The following is a 19,922-nucleotide window of genomic DNA, read 5'->3' as shown; positions in this document are numbered from 1 at the left end:
AAGCAGCCAAGCCAGGCTCGGAACTACTCTATGGATCTCATTTCCTGAGGAAACCAGGCTAGAAGTACGTATGATCCGAGGAAGGCGTGACATTTCTGAAATGTTCCTATTATTTTTTTTGCATTCCTCAGCTCACTGCGGGGTCTGTTGGTGAGTTCTCAGGAAACGTGCTTAGCAATCACTGCAGCATCAGGAGATGGGACAACTTTCTTACATAGCAAAGAGCTCCGCTCCCTGATTGAAATGCAAAATTCAGGCTCACGGATGAAGCTGAGCCTGGGTCAGCCATAAAAAAATGCCATGAATACTGATTCTCACTGTCTTGTGGCACTTGTTATTCTTTTTACTTATCTGGTGGAGAGAGCAACAACCGCATCCATGCGCCCTTGGAAGATCATTCCCTGCATTGTTCTGATTTAGAATTAACCGCTCCTATCTCCAAAATAAAAGTTGAGTCTGAGTAGTTTCTGCATCCTTGCGTGGTTGGAAGAAGAGGATCTGGGATTTGAGGGCATTTTGCACCAAGGAGGTTCCATTTGCCCTTGGTTTGCATGAACTGCAGCAGAGCCCAGGGCTGGAGGAGGATCCTATCCTGCTCTGACATCCTTTCCTCTGACCCTCTCTGACCCCTGCTGGCAGATGACCTTACAACGTATATGTCCCCACACTGGTCCCCTACGATCAGCTTTGCTTGGGAGACCTCGATTACCAGAAATTAAGTTAAAGCTGACTAATCACAGAATCATTAAGGTTGGAAAAGATCTCTCAGATCCCCAAGTCCAAGTCCAACCCACCCCACCATGCCCACTGACCTTATCCCTCAGTGCCACATCTCCACGTTCCATGAATACCTCCTGGGATGGTGACTCCCCCACTCCCTCAGCAGCCCGTGCCAATGCATCATCACTCTTTTGGAGAAGTTTTTCCCAATATCCAACCTGACCAAGGCTGGGAACATCTAATCCATAGATCCACAAAGAGAGAGAGGTGCCCACCTTCAACTTTGGGTGAAGTCACCATCCATGGCACTTCATGAGAAAGAGCCCTGGTTCCTTGGGGACTCCCCAGGGACAGCCAGGGAGCCATGACGTGAACAAGATTTTTATGATGCTGTCTGGCTTCAGCTGTGCTAAACAAGCACAAAAGGAGCGTGCATCTTTTCTGCTGCCATTGAGGGCCTGTGGAAGCCAGAGCTGGACCTCTTGAGCTGCCTCCTAAAGGGATGCTTTGGGGTCCTGGAGCATCACCTGGACATGTCACCATCAACTTCATATGTCACCATAGATGCTCACTCAGTGCCTTGGTTTGAGACCAGAACCCATGCTTTGGTGAGTCTTCTGCTCCAGGAATGCTGTCTTCTAAAAGCAGCGACATTGATTATTGTAGACAATTAGTTGTGTTAGCAATGCAGGGTCACATCTATCTCCCTGTGAAGCTTCTGAAATGCAGCAGTGCACATCTTCCTGGAGGAGACTGGCATAGCTCTGCAGCTGCAATGAGAGAAAGGAGCTCTGCACTTTAGATCCTATCTGGAGTCAGTTGAACATGGCTCATTAGGAAGGAATTATACCCCCCACCTCTCCCTGTAATAAATAGAGTTTGTGGTGATAAATATTCAACATGTGCACCAAAGCAATGCAGCTGGCATTTATCTCTTGGCTCGTTGTCTTCTGTGAAGGGTCAAGGGTTGTTAATAAAGGCAGGAGCTGCTCTGATGCTACCTCTGAATTAACCCTGGTAATACCAGGCTGTTCTCCGAGGCAAGCAGAACGGTTTTGGAGCTTGGCAGGTCATAGCCCAGCTCTCCCCTGAGCTCTTCCTAATTTGTGAGCAATGCAGAGGGAGGAACGGCCCAAGCATAGGGGCAGGGGCAAAGGCAGAAAGGGCAGAGTGGAAAGCAGGCTGGGAGGTGGAGGAAAGCTCAGCTGTTGTGTGTGTGGAGCTGATGATATTTGGAAGAAAGGGTTGGGGAAGACAGGGGAGCAAAAAGATGGGGTGGGCAGCAGGCTCAGCATCTCCTGATGGGAAGGGTAATGGTTTCTCTCTGCCAGATAGCTCAGGGTCATAAAGGAAAGCAGAAAGCAGTGCTGGCTTCTGCTAGAGGGAGGTGATATAGCAGGAAGAGAACAGCAGAGGGTAGCAAATACCTGGCTTCATCTCCTGGCTTTGTCTCCTGGCCTCTGGAGGCTGGGGTGAGCCACAGGCATGCTGGGTGGAGGAGCTTGGCACAGGTTTTGTTTACAAAATATGACAGAGAGCAAAGCGTTTTGATAAGACGGCTATGTTCTTATCACAAAGCCATGTTGCAAAAGACATTTCCTTTAGAAATTTCCTGCAGAGATATCCAGGATGACCCCATCACCGCTAGGGAGAAGGCAAGGCAGAATGAGCTGCTTTGATTGTAATCAGAATGGAAGGTTCAGACCAAATGAAAAGAATCTTCTCTGTATGGGGATTTCACTTGCCAGGAGCATCCTTGCATCTCAGTTGCTCTTTGGGTAGATTCTTTCTTGGTTTTCAGCTCTGAGCTTTGCTCAGCTCTGCCTTGGTGTTGTATCATGGACATAAGGTTGGAGATCTCCAACTCCCAGCTCTGGGTGGCCTCCACAGGCCACCTCTGCTCTCACTGGTTCTGAAGGACAGCAGGCTTTCCTTTGTGCTCATACATATCAAGCGAAGTGCAAATCAAAGACACAGACATCCTTTTGGAAGGCCCTTTTGGAAGCAATTCCCTGTGCCTGGATCCTGCTCATGCTCCTGCAAACCAGCACAGAGACATCACCTCGGCATGTCGGGGTCTTCTGTTCTAAGTGTCATTAGCACCCAAGGCTAATTAGCTGGGCAAACTGTCCCCTTCCTTGCCCACAGGTACTGATCATGTCTCATTCTCTGTACCAACAGAGGCTGCCCCAGCTGCTGTTCCCTGTCATCACATCAAATGGGATCGTTTATCTTCATGAGAGAGCTGGGCTCAGAGGGCCACGTGTGCCAGGCTGTACCCAGGCTCTGGTTTAGATGTTGGGGATGATGTTAAGCTGACGGAGAAGGGCACAGAGCCCTGGCTGCTCGGAGAGGACGTGGCCACAGTGTCTGGCATGTTGAACTCAAGGAGAAAGAAGGAAGGAACTGATAGGAAAGCAGCTGGGAGATGCACTTCGGGCTGACAGCATCCCACTGGCTCCATATGCCCCATTTGGACTGGAGGTTTACCTCTCTGCCCTCCTTGCACAGGACTCCACCAGCCACATACCTGCTCCCTTTGCCACAGGCATTCCTTCTGCCTGACTGGAAACGTGGCAGCTTGGAACATCCATCAGTGCAGGAAAATAACAGCATGCAGGCGATCTTCAGACCTGATTTGTCTGAAGATTTGTCTGTTGTATTGATTTACATGCTGCATTTTACAGCCCTCTGTTCTGAATAACAGGATCCATTCATAGGGTGGCAGTGCTAGGGCTGGGACCAGATCCTCAGGATTATTTTCTCTGCAGTTTTTATTCTGAATACGATCCAATACTGCAGAGCTTTCAGCTCTATTTTAGAGAAGGATGCATCTCTTTTTCTCCCTTGAACAAAGGAAGAGGTTTTCCCCTTAGTTTTTATATTTCTGAGTCATTCCACATTACAGCAAATTCCTGGCAAAGTCGCAGTTATGGCTAAATGGTCACTTCAAATTTAAGTCACTCTCCCAACAGCTTCATACCTTTTTAAAGAAAACAATTGCTTTTCTGGGATGAAGATTTCTCTTCACTTGGTCTCACCCTGAAGTCCAACTATTCCAGAACACAGAGAGAAAAATCAGTCCGAAGCCCTGGATGTTACTGATGGCACTTTGTCCTTTCCAGCTGATTTTTCCCGTGGTGATGGCTGAAGAAACCATACTTCCTCTAATCTGAGTTGTAAGTAGGGATAATTTGGTGTCTCTGAAAGCAAGAGCAAACAAAACCACGGGAGCTGGCCAACAGAGCGGGCCGGTGGATCTGCAGTTTGTTGCTCAGGGCTGGAAAGCCTGGATTTGTGTTTCTGCTCGAGAAGAGCCGGGTGAGTCCATCCCTCCTCTATGTGACAGGGATAAGGACAGTGACCTTTCCCAAAGCCACACACCAGATGTTGTCCTTGACACCAGACACCCTGTAGCAACCCCTAGGGAGCATGGGAAGAGGGAAACTTTGACCCCAGGGCAGTGTGGGAGCAGTGTGACCTCTGCCCATTTCAGCAGCATTGCTGTGAAGCCTTCTTCCCTTCTGCTGCTCTTCCTTAAGGAAAGATGGCAGTGAAAGCAAAGGGCACCTTTTCCTTCACTGCTTGCTGCAGACAAATCAGTCAAGAGCTCAGCTCTCTCTGGGCACTGAGGCTTTCTTTCCACAAAGATTTTTCACATCTGGTGGTGCCCTACCACTGCCAGCCTTCATGCTGCCCACCTCCAGATGGATGCTTTAATCCTTGAACCGTTCTGGGAAAGGCTTTGGATTATGTTCCAGCTCCCAACAGGCATCTTGCTCCAGGAGCTCTGGCTCTCCTTTGCTCTCTTTCTCTTTTGTTATCCATCCCCTTGATAACACCCATGGTGCCAGAGGAAGGGTGATGCCAAACTGCTTCACTTGTCCTCAGACACCTGGTGTTGGGGCTGGTTGCAGTCAATGGCAGCACGGTGGCCATAGAACCTGCTGCAATGCAGGGGCTGAGCATCCCTCTTCCCTTCACACAGAGTTCAGATAGCCCTGGGAAAACCAATCTGGCAGAGCCATTGCAGCTGCAATGGAAGGGAGGCAGCACGCAGCCGCTGGGGAAGTGGGTCTAATAATTTCCTTAGTGATACTCACAGTTCTACAAGAAAATGTTGTGAAAGGCAGGGGTGGGGAGGCAGGAGAGATCTGTCTCAGCTGGTGCATGATTGCTCCCTGGAGGGAATTCACTCAGACCTTGTTCAGTGTAATTCTGAGCATCCCCAAATGATGGAGCTTCCACCTTGCCTGCACTCAGGAGGCCAGTTTCACAGGCAGATACTTTTCCTTGGTGCTCAGCCTGGATCATCCCATCTCTGTTTTTACCCCCCTACCTCTTCCACTATAAATATTTCCTTCCTTGGCACCAATGTGGTTCAATATTTGTGGGTTGCAATCGTGTCCCTGAAGCAGTCATCCCAAAGCCAGCAGGGTCTGCCTTGCCTCAGCTCCCTCCACCTCCCTGAGCTTTCCCCTGCTCTAAACTAACTTCTCACCTCAAAACAGCTATATGGAGGATTTAAAAGCTCCAACAAATATCACTTTAAATGTAGAAATAGATGGAGGGGCAGTCTGCTCCCAGGAATGTCTTGAATTTAGGGAGAAATATCACTTGTTGGAAAAACAGGCAGGGATAAGGCTGAAGAGGTGGGGACCAGTCCCAGCAGGTATCTGACCACTATGTTAGAGCCATGGCGTTTCTCTGAGATTGACTGGCTTTGAGCTTGTGGTAGAAGTGCTGCTAATTTTCCTTCCTGTTTCATTATCGACTGAAGGGATGTTTATTACTGATCCCCAGGAAAGCATAAAGTGCAAGGTGAGTAACACTGCTGTTCAGAAAAGCCAGATGGGGTTGTTCAGCAAGCCAAAGCAAAACAGAGCAGAAAAACAAGCCAAGGCACTCAATCCCATCCATTTCAGTTTCCAGCCTTTCCTGCACAAACAAGGTATATCCACCCATCTCAAACACCAGTGTCCATCTCAGGGGCTGGGCTGATGACTGGACATGGGTGGCAGTGGCAGACTGGATCTTGGGGTTTTTCTTACTGTGCTCTGCTGTGATGCTTGGGACCAGATGTGCTCACAGCAGGTGCCAGGTTTGTTGCTACTGGCAAGAGTTTTCGGATAACTCACCTCAAGGCTGGCAAAACGTTCATCCCACAGAGGTACTCCCAGATGTTACACATTTACAAGGGATCATCAGTTCTTTTAATTCACATAGTAATGAGTACAGGGCAGGGAGTGGAGCTTGTCCCTGGGACAAAGCCTTCATGCATGGCCAGAAGCACAGCTAGATTCCATTGGGCAACAGCAAATCAGCAGGTCCTCATGCATCCCTGCACAGCTCCTGAGGCTATATGGGGTCAGCAGGTCTCTGTATTGTCACAGTGAGCCACTGGTAGTAATGCCTTCAAGCTCTGCCTCAAGGCTTATCTTCCAGGCATTTGGCTTCTCACTGTGCCTCCCCTCTACAGGATGAAAAAGCTTCCCAGATCCTGCTATTTTCACCTTTGCAGATGCTCATTCATTGTATGCAAGTCACCTCTTTCTCTTCAGTGACAACTAAATTGTCTAAATGACGGTGCCTGGAACCAAAGCACTTCTGTTCACAACACCACTTATGGAGCCATCACTCTCTGAACCTGATGAGCTCTCCTCGGGAGAAATGTGTGACAACAGCTTTGTGACATGCTGGGTCTGTACCTTAACCCACAGCCCCAGCCTTGTGGTCCTCCTGGGGTCTGGGAGGTCACTCACCCAGGCAGAGGTGGCCAAAACTGAGGCAGAGGGAACCTCTGGGCAATTTACTTCATTTACCTGCTAATGAAGTAGAAGTCAGGCAAAATACAGTATTTTCTGAGCTTGGACCATTCTCTTGTTGTCAGTAGTTGTTACTGTATTAAGTGCGAGACCATGACAAGGAAGCTAGTGCCAGACCATCATTACAATGAGTAATTCTGCTTTTCCTGGTGCCTGCAGACAGCTCCTCTGTCCGGCAGCGTGGATTTTGTAATCTCCTATTTTTCAGGATTGCTCCTGGTGGGTGGCTGCCAGTGCTCTCCATGGGATAGATTCATCTTGCCCATGCGGGCATCCCTAAATACAGCCTGGTGTCCCTAGGCCCTCTGCAGGTGGAGCAGGTCCAGTTAAGGGGGGGTACATTCATTCCCCAGGATTTCTCCTCCACCCTACACAGCTTCAGAGGAATCTCTTCCAGCACAAAAGTGCTATGGACCGACTGTGGTGGGATGCAGGGATGCTGCGCCGAAACTTTGAGGATCAGGGGCAAGCTATTTACTCAAATCACCCTCCTTCGGCAAAATGGAAATCTTTGTGCAATGCCTTTTGCTCTCTGCGATGATCCAAGGACTGCTGTGCACAAAACACCGGCAGCTGTCAGGGTCAGGAAACACCAATAAATCAAAGCCCTGCACTGCAGGAGAGCCCAGCACCATCCATCCACCAGCACGCTCTCGGTTAACCTGCCACAGGTAGCGAGCACCCGTCAGTCCCATTAGGGGGCAGGTTGGTTGTGAGTGGGATATTTTTAGCTTGCAGACATAAGATGGCACAGCTGGCAGGAGGGGGAAGAAAAATGCAAAGTTAAAGAAAATTTATGTTTTTCAACCGTGGAATCAATGGAGAAACAGGGGCCTTCTTCGTGAGGAAAGCCTTGCCTAATCTCAGGTCACTTTCAGTACATTTTTATAACCCCTTCCTGTAAGTAATTGAATCAGCTTTGGTTTGGGAGGCATTAGAAGTCTGTCCCATGCAACCTGCCTGTGCTATTGAGATCCTGACTGTGCTCTAGGTGATATCAGCTGTGGCAAGGAGAGATGTACATTCATGCTCCACTATTGTGTGAGGTCCTGAAGCCAGAACACTTGTTTTGTAGCATGGTAACAGGAGCAGGGTCTGCCTTAAAGCCAGATGTGGAGCTAGAGATGTGGAGAGTGATGGGAATGCATAGTTGGGACCAGAGTCTGCTCTGTGCAGGAGGTGGGCGTGGGATCCCTGCCCTTCTTGTTGGAAGGGACTTCTGCCCTCAAGCCTGAGCTGTGGGGTAGGGAAGAGATCTGCATGCTCTGATCTCCTCTACAACTGGAAACAGCTCAACAATCCACCAGTGAGAGAAAAAGATACCAACAAACAGTAAAGGAGAGAAACTGGAGGACAAAAAGAACCTAAAACCATCATGGTACATACAATGACCCATCCTTGTGTCTACACCTTTACAGAGGTTCCCCAGTCCCAGTGGTTTCCTAAAACAATCTTTGTACACACAATGATACATCCTTGTGCCTGCACATTTATGGAGGTTCCACAGTGGAACGCAATGGAAAGAGCAGGAATGACAGCAGAGTAGCTAAGTCCTAAGCTACAGAAAGCAAAAACTTGCTCCAATGCAACAGCTGTGGGCACAGAATCAAAGGAAAACAAAGCTGCTTACCTTCAGAAGGCCCCAAGTACAGAGGAATCACCAGCAAGGCCACCTTGCTTCCACTGCCAACCCTTAAATGAGGTCTGGGAAGGGGTGGATCCTGGCTCCAGCCCTTCTAGTCACTCAGCTGCATTGCATTGCATTGCATGCCCCTGAGCTCCCCTGGGTTGGCCCTGCCTTCCCACCAGCTGCTCAATCACTGTTTCAAACCATGACTCAGCATTTCCCCTACACCCAGCCTTGGTGGTTTCCCAAAACCATCAGCATACATACAATGATCCATCCTCGTGCCTACACATTTATGGAGGTTCCCCATTCTTGGCAGGTGTTGTACTCCTGACCTCCAAGCACAAGCACCTGGGGGCAATTCCCCATCTCTCTCCCCTTCCCCCTCTCTGTGACTGCACAGGATCCCATCCAACTTTTCCCATGTGCTGCAGCACTTCCAACAAACACTGCTCTGCAGATGCTGGGCAGCATCACGCTGCCAGCAGTGGCTGTGCTCCCCTCGGCCGCTCATCCTGGTTATTGTCTGGCAGTGCAGAAGCACTGAAATCTAGATGAAGGTTTACAATCACAGCATTGCTCAGGAGCTGATTGCATCAGCATGTTTGGTGGTGAAGAGGTACTTTGGCTCTGAGCGTGTGGGGTTTTTTTTAATGAAGTGAAATATTCCTGTCAGATGTAACCTCCCTTGCTGCATAGGGCTGCAGAGATCTCTGCAATCAAATGTATAGGAGAGCTCCCTGCTGTAGCTTTCATTTGATCACCTTCAGAGCGTCCTTGCACTGAGAAGTTGGAGAAGTTATTCTTGATGCACACCACGAAAATCACTTTTCCCAACAAATTCTGCCCCGATTGGATACTTGAGTCCTTCAGCAGAGGTATATTTTTGTGTTTTGTGCTGTGGAGCCAAATGCACGGGACAGGGCAGACCCATAGCTGATGCGAATCAGCCTTGCACCACTGACAGCTCCCGGGAAACACTGATTTATCGCCTGCAACCTGGTGAAGTTAGAGGATTGCAAAGAGGAAAGCACACACACAAAAAATAAAGAAAGGCGAATGCTGCACTTCTAACGAGAAACTGCTGCTGCTGAACAACCTCCAGACTTTATTGCCAAGGCAGGCAAATAAAACACAGCCTTATGGCACAAAGAGCTCAATGCCGATCATCCATCCATCTGCTGTAAGCAGCTCTGGGTCCGCAGGAGGGTGTTTACATCTAAATGACTCTTAGATGGAGATTGAAGATCCTGCAGCCACAAGATTTCGGTGAAGTCTTGCAGTGTTTTCTCTCGCTGAATCAGAAGGGATGTGTTTGGGGGAAGCAGCGCGATGGCAGCTGAATCGAAGTGGGGCTGGTTGGGGGCTGTGGGTGCAGGGTCAGCAGGGAGCAGTGGGGATGCGAGGTGGTGGCTGCATGGGAAACCCTCTCCCTTCTTCTGATCCAGGCTTTGTTTGAAGCCTCTTCGCCTCTTGGCTCCCTGCCGGGGAAGGACAAAACAGCTTAGAGCAAAACCAGCTGCAATTCCTCTTATGTCACCAGTGGGCTCCTTAGTGCCTCGCTCACCCCAGGACACACACAACACAAGCCTGGGAGAGCTCTGGACAAACATCTGCCAGGATTTGTTGACACCTTTCAGGAAACATCTCTCTAGCCAAGCTGTGCATCTCCTCCTGGCTGTGATAGTGCATTTGCCAGACAAGCCATTTTTAGAGACCATTATTTTGAGTGCAACATACCCAGCAGGCAATTTCAGGAGGATTTGGAGCATATCACTTTCCTCTTGTCCTTTCATTAAGAAAATATGTTTTTCTGCCTTGGTTTCCAGTGTCACCTCGGGCAGCTCCTGGAGTCACCCGTGTGCCTTTGCAGAGCTGGGGCTGAGGATGGTGTTGCTGAGCTCTCCCCATTCAGAGAGCTTCAGGACTGAATCAAGTGCATTTGCTCACTTCATCCCCAGAGTCTGTTTGCTCTCTCACAGTGCCCGGCATGGTTCAGACACAACTCATTAGGCAGCCGGGAGGAGAAGCTAATTACTGGTCATTAGCATGGTACCGCCTTCTGGGCATCTCGGGCAGCACTCAGGCTTGGGCTGGAGGAGCAGCACTGGCCAGGGTGCATGGACTCCACGGGTCACCAATATCCCTTCCCTCTAGGGAGGAGTGGGCAGTGGTTTTGGGCTGCTTCTCACAATCACACAGCTGAATTGCTTGGCTTGTGATTCACGAGCATCTCCCCGGCTCTCCTCCTCCCCACGGCTTTGTTACCGCCACTGAACTATTCTCACACATATTTGATTGATGTCAAACACAGGCTAGGGATCTTCCTGTTCCTGCTCCCCACCGTTTCCAGCCACAGAAGATTGATCCTGTCTGCCTGAGTTATCACCCTAATGCCCGAAGGCCTGTTAAGACTGGGAGAAGGATGCTGCTGTCGTCTGCAAGTCTAAACACGGCGGCTGGAGATGCTTCTGCAATGGCATTCCTCCAACAAGCCCATGCTACTGCTCATGCTGAGCCATGAGCTCTGGTCCCCATGTAGCAGCTGTGCTCCTGCCCAGCCTGAGAGCATCCCAGTGGGTCACACTTGGGGTCCTCACCATGTAGCACGTTGATGGGGACCAAAAGTGAGAGCTAGGGAAAGTTCAGGATGAGCACATAAAGGTGTGTTCTTGGTTTCCAGCTCTTTGTAATATGAGACAGAGGTAGATTCTCTGTGTAATAACTGCCTGAATTTCTCTTCCATGTGCTTACCAGGTCCCACACCTGCAGATGAAGATGAATCTCCTTGTCGCAAGCCCTTGAGGACACCAGGTCCTTCTTGACCTCCCCAGCACCAAGAGACTGCTGGGACACAGCTATTGCTAGATTAGCCTGGGCTTAACCTCTCTGCAAGCATTGGCTTTGACCTGGGTGTCCAAACAATCCCTAATATTACACCAATTCTGAGTGATGAGAATGGGAAGCAGCAGCTGCCCCTAAGCAGCACCTTCCTCTATAGTGATTCAAGCGGGACAGCACTAAAGAACTTCACCCAAGAAGCGCTGCAGGACTTGCAGAGCATTAGCATGTACATGTAGCCACATGCTGTGAACTGGTGGGTATTTACTGCTGCGGGATCCCTCGCTAAACCTTTGGGAGTTTCTCATATCTCTGATTACACTTGTGGAATCGATTCCAATTTAATGCAATTTGTTAGCAGCTGGTGGGCTCTTTCTATCCCCAGTGTAAAAAAAAAAAAAGGATAATAGGGGAAAAATTAGGTTGGAGCCATTATTGCTATAGAGTAATTAACCATACCCAGTGAAGCACACTGATAACAGAGTAAAGGTAAATTGAATCTCTGCTGATGATCACCTGCAGAAAAATGCACTGCATTCAGCATAATTTTGTTCCCCCCCACCAAGTTAATGACTGTGAACAAAGAACCCCAGGATGACAGAACACCCATGAAAGGACGTGTCACAAAAAGTTCTTGGTTGGGTCTAAATCATTTCTCATGAGGGGGAGCCACTCTGCAATGGCCACTGTGTCTGCTCCCCCTTCCTGTGTTAAAGTCTGCCTGCACAGCCCAGTGTGAGATGTTTTAAAGATAAATAAAATCTGTAAGAAATGGAGAATGGGGAATTGAAAATGAGCAGGGGTCATAAGCTAATATATTCAGTAATTACAAAGGAAGCTGGAGTAATATGTCCTTAGGATGATGCTGCACGTGCTGAGTCTGGCTATTCATCACCTGCCCAGGAGGTGTTTTAGTGCCCTGCCATGTTCACCTGTGTATCCATACACCCATATACCATACATTTCTCAGTGGATTTTCACAGATTTTGAGCAATGGCGTGTCTGGATTTGCAGATCTTTGCATTTTTTGTTACATTTCACCTGCTGCTAGGAAGAGGAGAGGCCAACAAGAACGATCCTGACAATCAACATCACGCTGTCCCTCTGCAAACAACAGGACAGCTGACTGCAGTGACGATGTCTCCAGACTGCCAGCAAAGTTGTCACTGTTCCCCTGCTGCACCCATCACTGACAGAGTGACAAGGCAATCTCTCTTTCCTCTCTGCTTGCAGACCTGCATCCCAGAGCATCTCCAGCACCCTGGCAGTGCAGGGGATACAGATGGCTCTCCACGCCATTCTGATTTTGATACTGCAACATGTAGCAGCCCCCTGGCTTGGCAGAAAGATGCAATTCACACTCAGTGCTCAGGATCCAGCACTCATGGCTAATCCCAGCTGGGAGGGAGCATTGCAGGGCTCGCCCAGCAGCTTGGGGATGCAATGCAGCAGCTTCAGCCTGGAGGGTGTAGAATCCTGCCTGCCAAAGCCCTGCTTTTCTTGCAGGGGAAGATGGACTGGTACAACCTCAACATATTTGCTAGTGACAACCATGCCTGGGGTGGCAGGGTCCCCACTGTGCCCCCGTCCCATCCTTCCTGGGTCACGCTGGGGTCCTCAGAGCCATTGGTGCCTTCCAAGGGCCACCAGTGGGAGCTTACTCCATTGCCTACTCTGATGCTGCTGTGCTCTGTGGAGGATTAGACACTGTGTTAGGCTGCTCACAGATGGAAGAATCCGCATTCCCCAGCACTCGGGGACGCTGAATTAACACCATGCCTTTAATCTTGCAGGTGTGCAAGCACAGATCCCCCAGGAGCGTGCTGCAGAGCAGGAGAGAGTTCATAGAGATTGACTTTGCATGTTAATGAAACTAGAAAACCTGATTATTCCACACAGAGTTAATGAGCAGGACAAAATCATGGCTGCTTGCAATCCTGGTGGGAATTTCCATCTGATGCCACCTCCAGCTCTCTGCAAATCTCCTCTTTGGCACCTCCATCCCTTCAGTGGGATGGGATTGCAGCACTGGGAAAGCCATCAGCTTGCTGTACCTCTGCTCTTCTCACCCCAAACCATGGGGAGAGGCTCTGGGAGCTGCCTGAGCTCGCTGAGATGTGGCGATCTCTGCAGTGCTTGGAAGCACCGAGCCGGTCTCACTGTGCTGGCAGGAGCCCAGCTGCCCTTGTTCAGCCTCTCAGTCTCTCTGCTGTCACTTTGAGCCCTCTGCGGGGTTCTGACACCCAGAGGGCACCTGGCTCTTTGTCTGCAGTGAAAAGGAGCAGGAGGGGGATCTCCAGGGGGAATTATTAGCAAGCGTGTAGGAATGGGAGGTGGAATAAGAAGAAAATAGGGTTTTTTTGGAATTTAATAGAAAAACGGAGAAACAAACAAAGAAACAAAAAGGAATAGGGTCACATCCACATCACCCTACAGGAGAAAACTCCTTTTTGGAGAGTGATGCTCTTTGAAGTCCCTTGCACCCCAAGTTCAACAAGGACTATGCAAGCAAAGCTCACCTCACTTCTCCTTTCCATTTTCACTAAATGAGCAGAAAAACTCCAGCAAAGGGACGCTGATGGAGTCATCAGTTTTCAATTTGGATGCAGTCAAGCTCCCAGTGCTGTGTATGGAGGTGCTGTTTGCACTGAGGTGTTGACAGTGCCACAGATCTGGTTTCCAACCATCGCCCTCTTGTTGCAGGAGGAGAACTGGAGGGATGGGGATCTGGGGAAGAAGGTGTTTAAATTGAGTCTCTCTTCAAAGGGAAATGGGCAGCTCTGCAGGTAGCGTTTGTTCTCAGGAGTGAATGAGGTGAAGAAAGAAGATCCAGATGTGACCACATGGACAAAACTTCAAAGCATCCTCAGGAGCCAGGGGAAAGGCAGAAGATCCTCAGGTCTCTGCAGCATTTCTCTCTTCCCATTTCATTCTTTGGGGATTATTTTTCACTGATGCTGAAGAGAGATGCTGCTTCCCTAGACGCATCGCCGCCACCCAACGCAGTGCCTTGCCAATGTGTCCCACCCTGTGCTCTCTGCTTGGGCTTAGGACACCGAATTGCCCCCATAAGGGATTGTGCAGCAATCCAGGTTTAGGAGGGAGCTGCTGGATGTCCTTTGACCCAATTCTGCTGTGGCCACGAGCACGGAGGAGGATGCGACCTGAATACAGAGGTGGCAGATGTGCAACACCTCCTGGATCACATCCATCCCAGAGGCTGTTAAAAATAGGACTTTTCCACTTGGTAAATTTCAGCTGAAAACCCATACAACCACAAGCGGTTCTGAGGTTTTAAAAATGTTTCTTGGAAAGGCTTCCATCATTTTGGTTCCTGGCCAATGTATCTTAGGTTTTCGGCAACAGCAAGCGGAAAGCTTTGCCAATAAAACAACATTTGGGGTTTTTATCTTCCAGTGGGAGAGAAAAACAAGAAAGAAATAGGTACTTTATCAAAGAAGAAAACAGCAATCAATCCCCAAATGCTTCTCAAAAAAACCCAAAACGTTTTGGATTGAGAATATCGTGAGCCTTTGGTGTAGGGAGGAAATGGTGGAGAAAAGAGAGAAAGACTCTGAGCCTGGTCAGGGCATCAAAGGATATTGTGTGCATTTATATTGGACATGAATATTATTGAGCTGCTGAAAAAAAAAAAAACCCACTCCTCTGGGTGAAGTAAGCGGTGCAGAGGTTTTTAAAGTGCATCTCTTTGGAAACAGAAATGGCTATTGACTAGAGGGGGAAGAGCACACGGAGCTGCGAGTATTAGGGACAGACACAGAGAACATCAGCCCAGCTCCGAAATTCCCATTAATAAAAGCTCGTACATAAATAAAGATGACAGCTATTGATTTTCCTTTGCAAGCGGCGTGCTCTGCCCTGGGTAATGAAATGCAGCCCCTTCTTCGGAGAGGTGTCAGCGTGGCGTGGCCGCAAGGGTTGGGATCGGGAGGGAAAATGAATGATGTTCTGCTTAGAGGGAACCACGGCTGCTCTGCTCAGGCCATACCTGCTGGAAAAAGGCTGCTCAGGGCTGGAAAAAACAAAGCAGAGAAGAGAACGTTGAGTTATGAGCAGTGCTGGCACGGAGAGGGGCGCGTGGGGCTGCTGGTGGAATTTGTCAAACTCCCCTCAAATCCAGAATGGTTTTTTCTCCTTCGAGCCTGAAATGTTTTACTGAGCTATTTCAGACATACATGTTGAGGATCCCTCCCTCCCAGGGTACGTTTGCATGGAAATCTGCTTCCAAAGCCTTTTCTTCATTCTTTTTTTTTTTTTTCTTTTGGTGTTTTCTAAAACCCATATCATGCTTATCCCTGGGATTTGGGGCTGAAGGTGAAATTATTAACTCTTCACCCAATTTTTCCCCTCCATCCCAAGTGTATTTCACTTTCTCAAATACTTTGCTTCCAGCATGGCACCAAAGGGGCAGAGTTAAGGGTATCTGTGCTGTTTCTGCTGGCTAATAGCTGTGTCTAACCATGCAAAAATCATTTCCTGAACGACCCATGTTTCAGTCACAGGGAGCTACAGGAGGCTAAGCATGCTCGAACTCACCTAAACCCTAACAGGACAGCTCATTTTCTCAAGGCTAGATTTGACACCTGGCATCCCGTCACCCAGCCCTCCTATTTCCCACCGCTATTGCTGCTGGTTTGTCAACATCATCAAGTCGAGAGGCATTAATTACCTTCCAGTGAGAGGGCACGGAGCCTTTGGGAAAGAGCTTGCGTGACCGCCCTGCTTGCTGCCTGCTTAGCACTGGGCTGCGATGCTCCTGGGAAGAGGATGCGTTGTTGGGGCTGTGTGACGTTTCCAGCTCAATTTTCATGCACCGGAGCTGGAGGAGCTGAGGGATGGGTATTAGCAAGGTGCTGTGAAGCATGGGGCCAGACGTCAGGAAGGGGAGCACAGTGCAAACCTGGATGTTGGGGTGGTCCTGTGGCTCTTGAGCATCCCCTGAGCAGAGTATGTGCCTTCCCCAAATACTCTGTTCTCCTTCCAGGCAGGAATAACCCATTCTCTGCCCTTTTATGTGGCATACCATGTGTCTCCAGCATAATACCACTACCTTTGTCCATTCCCAGGGTGCTGGTGGCCCAGTGCTGCTGCTGCTGGATACAAGCAGCACCCTTCATTATGAGCACTCTTGGACACATGCGCAGAGATGTCCCCATGTTGGTGTTTCCAGGTGTGTGAGGCCAGCTAAACACATCTCCTAGCTAATGCCATGGGGTTAACTTACCCCAGGAAGACTCAGGGAGCGATTCCTGCTGGCGGAATCACTGTCTCTCAGTGTCATGCAGTGATTTGCTGCAGGGCTGCCAGCAAGGTGCTCTCCAAACGCTGCTAAGACAGACAGCTGTGTGCTGAGCCCAGTGTTGTGCCAGGTAATTAGCTCTCATTTGTATCCGTTAGGTGTGCAATTAGTCTCCTATTAATGCAATTAATGCTGTGGCATTAGCTTAAGTATGTAATTGGCACAGGAGGTAGCTGCAGCTCAGCTGTTGAGCGTGGCATGGCATCTACTGTGTGGTTTCTCCAAGGATGGTGAGGAGGGATGGGTGGTGGTCACCTCCCTAAGCCAATGACAGTTTTGTTTTTTTTTGTGTGTGTGCAGATTACTTCAGTGTGTGAGCCTGGCTGTGCACCCACTTTACAGAATCATAGAATCACATAATATCTTGAGTTGGAAGGGACCCATAAGGATCTTCACTTCAGCTGCAAAGTGAAGCTCCATCCTTCCTCTACCTTAAAATCCCCCAGAAATGTTTAGAGAAGCTGATGAGATGCAGCCCACCCCCTCCCCAGTGCTGTGGGACTGGGGGAGATAAGGTTTGTCCTTTTAGGGCATCAGAGGGCCAGGTCTGACCTTTGCAGGGTTCAGGTCCTGTCCTGAAATCAGCGTGGTTCACTCCTGCCCTCCCTGGGTCTATTCAGACGTCAGCAGTGCTGGTCCATCTGGCTGCCATTCCAGGGAGTGAGGAGTGGTGGGGGGAAGAAATAACACCTCCATCCTCCCTGAGCCGTTCCTGGCACCCAGCCCCTCCTGGCAGCTCTCAGACAAGAAGGTCTGACAAGCGCCGCGGCACAGACGGCGGACACAGTTGGCCTTTCAGGATGTCAGGGATGGAGAAGGGCTGTGGGGATGGGGAGGGATGGAGGCTTTGCTGCATCCCACCCCAGTGGAGGAATCGCTTCCCACGTGTCCCGCAGCCCTTTGGGTGTTGGTGGATAGCAGTGGAGCAGAGCGAGTGGTCACACTGAGCCCAGCCCCAGTGAGGGCGTTTGGCGTGGGGAAAGCTTCTGACAATCTTGATTAACAGCCCCTTCATCTGCTCACGGCAGCAATAAGCCATGGGACATCTGGGCTGTTGCAGCTCCATAATCAAGAGGGTTTGAAAGAAGCAATTTTCTCCTCTTGCAACCCAGTTGATCCTCATTTAATTGCTGATCCTTCTGCACAGATTTCTCTGAATTGCCACAGCACTGCCTGTACTTCATCCCCTCCAGCGAGGCTGCAATGCTTGACTCCTGTGTTGTTTTTGCCAGGCTGGGATGTGTGATGCTATGGGGTCTTGAAATCTCTCCATGCAATTTTGGCACAACACACCTGAGATGCAGCTTTGAAAACAGAAAATCTCTGTGGATGGGGCCATGCTTTGCCCCATGTTATCATACGGCGTATTGGGGAAAAAAAAAGAAATAGAAAAGCACGGGAATCAGATGCTGAAAACCTACTGTGCAGGGAGCAGGTCCCTCGCTGTCACTTTCACAGGATCTGCTCGGTGTTGGCTTGACAGGTTTTGCTGCTGGGGATGGGATGAGTTTCCCTTAGCATTGCATTGCACAGAGCAGGAGGCCAGAAGCATCCCTGCATACACAGCCCTGCAGAACACGCTGCCACCCAGAGCAAAGAAGGGCTATTTCTTCTCTGCCGAGCTTGTCTGTGATCTCTGAGCACTTCTTTAACCACATTAATGCATTAAAATATAGCTCCCATTAGCCACCCCGATCATTTTCATCAGGCTCATAAGCATTTCTATCACCGTGCCTTTGGTTTACTGATACATTACCGGTCAAACTTCAACATGGACATCATCAATCCAGCTTATCGCACACTTGTCCTGTATATCTCAGCTTATTTTCTTTTCTATCTGGTAGACAAAGTCACGTTGCTTTTTCCTGGCTTGTACCAAGCTCTTAGCACTGCCTTTGTGGTACGTTTCATTCACACATGCTCTCAGACTCGGGTTTCCTTGCTTGTGCTCATCCAGGTCTCCTCCTTTTGCTACGTCAACATTTCTGTGATTACGAATGTTGCAAATGCAGCCCTAGAGGAACTCATTGGGACCTTCCAGTTGTCCCACCCCAGTGGTATTTCTGCAAGAAGGGCTGCATGGCAGCAAGCAAAGCAGCTAGGGAACAGGGGAGGAGAGCTCTGGGTCTTGAGCAGTCATTCCCAGTCGCTGCTTAGGGCTGTGGTCCTGCTGGATATGGTGCTGAGGCCCTTCCCCTGGCACACCTAAATTAGGGTTTCCCTCTTGATGCCCACCAAGCAGCTGGAAATTGATGCTCCTGTTGAGGCAGAAAGGGACTGTGTTTGGGGGAATCATTGGCTGGGTCAGGATGGGCACCTCTCACTGCTGCTGCTTCCTCTGGGCAGAAGGACACTGCAGGATGCTGAGTAGGGCACCAACCCCCATCACTCCAACATCTCCTTGTCTGCTCCTGAGGAAGGGCTAGATGCAGGAGCAATGCAGCAGAGCTTTCTGTGGGATGGCACTCAGCAGAGCCCAGCATCTGGTTTTGTGACACAGTGCAATCTGGGCCTCAGTTTGCCCAGTTTCTCCAGGCTAACATCAAGGGTTAATGCAGGATTTTCTGTAGAGGCTGCAACCTTGTCAAGAGCACAGGAGACAGCGATTGGCAGGTCATTCATCTTGGAATTACTTGATAACTTCAAATACAATCATGTAATCAGCAGGAACCTGTAATTATTATTTATGTGCATGGTGCTTACCAAATTACAGCGCTCACCAAGGCTCAGTGCGATGAGCAAATTAATTCTGCAGCAGAAGAGCTTGACCAGAACGAGGTGTTTGCATCTGAATTTCACTAGTAAACACTGATGTATGAAATGAACTTGGGGTTTAATTCTCAGCTCAGCTAGGAGAGGGAATGTAGGATGCTGCATGGAAAACTTGGAGGGGTTTTTGGTTTTACTAGGCATGGTGGTATTAGTGTGGGAGACCCACAGTGGTGCTCCTCACCTTCTTTAATGGGACAGTGCATCATCCTCATGGAAAGCTGTATCCCACCTCCATTCTATGGGATGGACGTGGGGACACGAGAAGCCCCCAGGTGGGAGGTGAGGAGGGGCTGTGCTGGGGGTGTCTTCTCCAAAACACACAGATGCCCCCAAAGTCCTCGAGAGAGGAATCAAAGTCATTTTAATCAAAGAAGGCTGAGAACACACACACACACCTCTCCGTACAGAAAGCAAAGTCACGCCGGTCAGAGCAAACCACCGAGAGAAAGGAAAAGCAGCGATGCAAACGCAGACACAGGTTTGGGTTTCTCTCTTTGCTCTTTTCAGTTTGCAGCTTCTTTCCCACCAGAAACGACCACTTTAAAACAAACAAACGAAAAAAAAAAACCAAAGGGAATCTGTAGCACATCGCTTGTTGGAACACCTTTTGTATGTACAATGAAAACACACTTCTGGGGGGGGGTTCTCCCTTCTCTATATCATCAGTAGCTCTAAGCTGGCACCTACCAAAGCACCCAACAGAACACAGAGCAACCCATGGGGAGTCCCTTCCTGCAGGATGCCACCCTCTGTCACCGGGCAGGGGCCTGGGATGGGCTCTGGCTGTGCTATAAGCAGCTCTTTCTCAGCAATTCCC

The 19,922-nt window shown here is 49.5% G+C and overlaps 1 long non-coding RNA gene across 1 annotated transcript; it reads right to left on the bottom strand.

Moving 5' to 3' along the window:
* On the bottom strand, positions 2,774 to 8,219 carry LOC110388639. The gene is made up of 2 exons (XR_002432945.1): positions 8,176 to 8,219; positions 2,774 to 7,299 (listed from the first exon to the last, which is right to left on the bottom strand). It is a non-coding gene; the product is annotated as an uncharacterized LOC110388639 (long non-coding RNA).

Source organism: Numida meleagris, chromosome 26 (genome assembly GCF_002078875.1).
Source record: "Numida meleagris isolate 19003 breed g44 Domestic line chromosome 26, NumMel1.0, whole genome shotgun sequence".
NCBI lineage: Eukaryota > Metazoa > Chordata > Aves > Galliformes > Numididae > Numida > Numida meleagris.
Note: the sequence above shows the minus strand (reverse complement) of the source record. Positions and strands in the feature narration are given on the sequence as shown.